This window comes from Cupressus sempervirens, chromosome 7 (assembly GCF_028749045.1).
Source record: "Cupressus sempervirens isolate cs-2001-9-10 chromosome 7, ASM2874904v1, whole genome shotgun sequence".
NCBI lineage: Eukaryota > Viridiplantae > Streptophyta > Pinopsida > Cupressales > Cupressaceae > Cupressus > Cupressus sempervirens.
The window spans coordinates 358,012,964-358,019,370 of NC_143124.1; positions in this window are offsets into that span (position 1 = coordinate 358,012,964).

Here is a 6,407-nt window from a genome sequence, read left to right on the forward strand (position 1 = left end):
AGTCTCCCAAGTTCTCCATGACCAACAAATAAAAGAGATAGAGGAATAAGTTCCATGTCATCTCTCACATAACATATATGAGCACAAACTAGTGATCACAATCTATAACCAATCTCAAATCCAATGTAAGTGAAACTGAATATCTAGGAAGATAACCAAGACCAAAGAGAAACCATGCAAATCATAACCTGTATCATGTCCTTTTACACACACCTCTAGATGTAAACTGTGCAAGTATGATCTCCTCCATAAAATCCCAACAAGAAACTTCAACAACACCCAAATCATACCATATAACTAAGCATGGATGTAAGCCTCTCACAAGAGGATCAAACTCATAAACCATTCCTAAACCAAGGAATATGCCTAATATAAAACTATCTCCCAAACTCAACCAACATAACAACATATGAAAATGGAGATAACCAATGCTAAACCATCTCTCAAATGAACCCTCCAAAACTAACTCATGTAGCCTAGCTCAAGATCCATATCCATGAAAGACAAACATAAATATAATGCACCTGAGAGAAACAATGGGCTATACCTCTCAAGTAGCAAACCACCGAGTAGACCAAGAGTGGAGAATGAGAATGCTCATCAAGATATCCAAGCCTTCAACCAAGACTCATCTAAAAACAATCTCTTCTCAAGTCCATATCAGGTGACTGCCCCTCAGACTTCCTGCTGAAACCATCAACCATTCCATCAAACACTTTTCTAATCCAAGAGAAATCAACATCACCACCATCTCTAAGTATCCATGAGCACCTGCAACCAATCAATCCATGCCAAATCCAAATACAAAATAGCAATATAATAAAGTATCCATCTTATGATCAGTGTACTCAATACCAAGAAACTAAAACAAGATCAATGTCAAAGTTCTAACCATAGCCTCAGGAACATAAACATGACAACATGATCTAACGCATCTCAACCAAAGAGATAACATATTCCATATGAACATACTATAACATGTTATAACTCTAAACACGTATTAAGAGTATACTATGACATAATAATAAAACCATCCTCACACCAAGGATAACATGCCAAATGAAAGCATAAACCACACCTTTACCAAGAACCCCGTGAGTCCTCAAGATGCAACCATCTCCACACACCATGAAGAAAACCATCTCCACATACCATGAAGAACCATCTCCACACACCATGAAGATAACCAATAGCTCCATGAGACCTCAAGATCTAACCATCTTCACATTCCATGAAGATAACAATTGCACCATGCAAATTTTAAAGACACTTCTGCAGCGACAGGATCTAAGACAAACCTCCAACATCTGCAAAAAATCAATAAATATATATCAATGCCAGAAAACTCCCACACAACTGTGGTACCAAGTCACCTATGGCATCAAAAAATTCATCTCCTACATGAAGATCCTCTAGGTTTACATTCACACAACCAAAGTGTCAGTACCAAGTGAAACCAAGATCTCCAAACCAAGAAGATACAAACCAAACCAGGAACTAATCCTGCACTATCACCTCATCACTTTCACAAGCTCCCACTAAACTGTGTATCCAAGCTATCCATGAAATCATGATGAAATTTTTTTCTTAACCATGAGAATCAACCAAGGCATCAAACCATCAAAAAACTCAAAGTGCACATCATGAGCTCCTCAAAAGAAAGCAAATAACCATGATCTTCAACTAAGAAGATATACCACAATAATCAAATTAGGAATCCAAACCAATGAACATCAAGGATGTGCCTATACATCCAATCATGTCATGCCAAAATCCATGGCACCATGATCACATTCATGAACCAAGCATCTAGCTCTCAATATGTTCAACCTGTCAGCATAAATTAGTCAACCACAATCTTTCACCATGATTGTACTTGGTAGCAAATCTCATCCTACCTACATGAAGAAAAATCATAAAATCATGTAACTTAGGGCATAAACAACCCAAATCCAAGTCACCAATCTAAATATGCATCAATAATGAAAGATCAATGGGCAAAGACAACCCATAAACAAGCCATAAATGTAACTTGTAAGTATAGACTACTTACAACACTAGAAAACTTGTAAACCCAACAATTCATCATACATATCCAAACCAAATACTAATAACTATATCATCATGAGACCAATCTAAAATATGACCTGAGTATACAATGACATCAAATCTAAATCTCCAAACATACAATGTCATAAACTCACAATGTTACCATAATCAATATATAACATAAACTATTCATAACAATATATCATCAAATAAACTATGTCAAACCTACACCAAATCTAAACCACTATGTAGAGATCTCCAAGAGCTTTCCATTAACTACTCGAAGTCCAAAATTTGACTCTGCATGCCAAGTTATGCCCTAATCTATGCTCAAAATAAATAACATATACCTTTAAGGCTCTTAAAACTTTAAAAATGTCAAAATCACAGAACCAAACCTACACCAAGTTATAGTGCTCTGAATTAGCTTTCCAACGCCTATAAGAAGTCTAAAATTTGATATCTTGATAGAAAGTTATGGCCGTTTTACTAAGACAGTCTTTTTACCATTTTCACTACAATTTTATTTTTTCAACAATTTCACATGCCCAAAATCTACCAACATCCCATCATAACAGCAAACCTGAAACCCTTAGATCTACAATAAAAACAATTCATATATCTTTCCCTTTCTTTTATCCTCTCATGCATTCCAATGGATTCAATCTAGGGTTACAATAATAAAACCATAGCTTTCATACCACTTGTAAGGAAACTTGGAACAAGGAATATAATATTTCCACATAACCCATAATAGATCTAAAATAAACATAGAATTAAAATCTAAATGTAAGAGAATGGAAAACATACCCACAAAATTGTGACACAAGATATACCTTGGGAAATCCTCATTGAGGAAAAAACCCAACATTCCAAAAGAATCCATCACCATGTATTATTGAGCAAAAATACTATTGCAATAAAACCATGAAAGCCTTTAAAGCCATAGCCACCACTGAGCAATCTATGTGAACAAACATGAATCCACACATCCCATGCCATACTTCCAACCTTCACAAATGCTCCCTAGGCTAACCTGTCAAGCCTTGTCCTGCTCGACTCTTGCCTTTTGTCTTCTTCTTGTCACTACCAACAACTACCCTTGTCGTTGCTTATATAGTAGCAATTCCCACAAAACCACCAAGTGGTATTACATAAACCATGTGCTACCTAACCCATTGACCCTACATTTAATATTGAGCATTTAATTATTTTCCCCAATATTATATAATTACATAAAATATTATCACAATATTACAATACAACCCATCAAGTATATCCCATGAGAATCTTTACATGTTGCACGTCCACTTAGGTGGAACATTACATAATAAATTTTAAGCAATATTATGTAATGTGTGCAACATCCATTACCTCAACACCAAAATCAACAATGAAAAAGTACACGAGGATTACAAATATCAATAAGCTAGAAATCATTGGAAGCAACAATTTCATCTACTATATGCTATACTATTATGAAAATGTGAAATTTTCTCTAGCTTCTAATATATACCATATTTTTAAGTGACTTTGGATGACCAAAAAATTGTATCAAGCACTTCATAAAAATGAATTGAGCAACAACAATGAGATATCATATATAGCCAGCTTAAAGCACGTTGATTGCCTACAAAAATCATAAATATATATTTGATCAACTCATAATTTTGAGTTATTATCAAACGCTTTTACATTTTTTCTAAGATTGCATTGGTCATGAATATTGTTCAATTTTAGGGTTAAAGTAACCATTAATAGAAGAAAATAACATTGTAAGCAATAAGAACATTTGTGCCAATGTAAGCAACAACAAAAGAAAATAACATTGTGAGCAAGAAGAATTTCATCTTTAACTTAAATGTTCCTTACTTTGAAGATCTTGGTGTTTTAAAGATGAATTCAATACAAATTAGGAGTCTTTTCCATATGTTAAGAGAGTTGGGGTACCCAAGGAAAATTATTTTTCTTGGCTCATAAATTAGAATAATTTATTGTCTTAGAGATAACCTAAAAAGGAAAGGTTTAGGGATCTCATCCTATTGTGGTTTAAGTTTTGGTTTTGTTTGTTAGACTTTCCGTAGTTTATGAAATGACAACTTTGGGGTATTTTTGTCAAACAATTCATGTGGCTACATCTGTAGGAAAAAATGTGCATGCCTGATTTGTTACTATTTAATATCTTGGATGAGGTAAAAATATTCTTTAACATCCCTATTAGGTCAAAATCAGGCCTAGAATAGCAATTTTTGTTAGCCAACCTCTTTGGAAAGAGAGTGACCATCAGTAGAGAAACATGTGGTTGGATCTATTTATGATGTGCATTAATTGTAAGTGACATGTATATTTATTTTCCATTAGATGATTATATGTAGATTCTTTCACAAGTAAAGGTGAATGTCACTGATTTCAACCACATACATTGAATTCTAAGAAAACTCATTAGAGTAGTTCTATAACATGTTTATTTTTAGGAACGGGTGCAAGTTAGGAAGTCAATTTTTGTGCTTTTTGGTTATGTGTGACAAGACACTTTTTGATTTAGTATAATGTATTTCTATTGAGATAATATATTAAGCATGAGTGTAGGCTTCTAGGTGAAATGTTGTTGTCATTGCAACTAAGACATATCAAGGGTTATTTTGTTTGTTGGTTTCTTATACATAGTCATGACCATGAACATTAATAGGATTGCCATTGATTATAATTGAAAAATATATATGTTGGTCAAATAAATAGTATTGACAAATGAGTGTCAACACACTTAACCATTTTCACTATGTATGTCGAGTACACAATAAATATCAAGCCAAAATTTCAATAGGTTCTGAGTCACAGTTAGTGCCGAGCAGATCTAGATATAATATGTGCCAAGTGATCCAGAATTGTTCATGTGCTGAGTAACAGAATCATTCAGATGTCGAGCAATTCAGAACAACATATGCTGAGCAATACATGATATAATAGGTGCCAAGCAAAATAGAAAATGTAGTTGATGCCGAGCAATCTAGAAATAGTATGTGTTGAGTATTAGTAATACTTCATGTATCGAGCAATGTAGAATTAGCATATGAGTTTGTGCCCTCACAAACTCAAATCTACACCATTTTTGGAGCCGACATAGAGAGATTTTGAAAAAGAAACAGGATAAGAATGAATCATTTACATTCCCTATGCAATTTGCATGCAGCCAATCAAAAAAATGGTGAAGGCATGTAACCAATAAGAAAAATGCAAAGTATGAGTGGGAATTTGAGATTCAATATGGATCGTAGATCCATACCTAACCCTAAGTCTTCACACTCTTTATAAGGAGAATGAATGCACCATTGTGTGTAGTGGAAGAAAACAACATAAGGGGAGATTATAGTGAAATTTTTGTGTGAAGAGAAAAAGACTTAGTGGAAAGGACAACATTTATACATCCAGTTAATTAGAATAGAACAAGGGGCATATTCAAAGATCAGATCAAGCAACGATCAGAAGAGGAAGTGCAAATCAAGTGCCTAAATTAAGCAATTTGAGATTGCATTCAATTATGTCAAATGTTCTAATACTCTCTCACAATTGTATTAGAGGTTTAAATCCTATGATAGGTTAGCTTAACAACTAGGAGGAGAGGCTTTGGAAAAGGTCAAGAAAATCCTATGTATTAGGTGGGTTTAACAGCCTTGTATAAATCCTTTAATAGGGTGACACTTCATGTAAAGTGTTGTAAATCTTTTCAATAGGTCACATTTAACAGTGTGTTTTAGCCTTTAATAGGGTAGGCCTTTAACAAGACAAACCATCAAAAGTGGTTGAACTCATTGCTGTAGTGATTTTTGTGGGCGTGATCCCCACCCCAATTTTGCCTTCTTATTCCTGGAGGGTTTTTGGGTTACCAAATCCTTGTGTTGTATTGATGCATGTTTTCATTTCATGTTTGTTTATATGTTTACATGCATGTAAATTTTTTTTTTTAGTTATATGTTATTAAGGGTTTGATAGGATAAAAATTGTGTACTTCTTATTCACCTCCCCACCCCTCTTAGAAGTACTCTTCCCATTGAACATTCCAACAATTGGTATCAGAGAATTGGTTCTCTCAAGAAGAAGCCTAACAACTTGGATAAAAAGATCAGAAGATTGAATTTTTCAAACTTGGGAAGATCATTGATAATCAAGTGATTGATTTGCAACTAGCTCTACACAAAGTAGAGGAAGCCAGGGAGGAACTAAGAAAATCTTTGAAAAGAAGAAAGGAGATAGCCATAGCTGAAAATGACATACACTACAAGGAGATTGACACCTCACTATTGTTTTCCAATGGATACTCTAAGGAATTTGATGTAGCAATAGTAGAATTAATGGAGAAA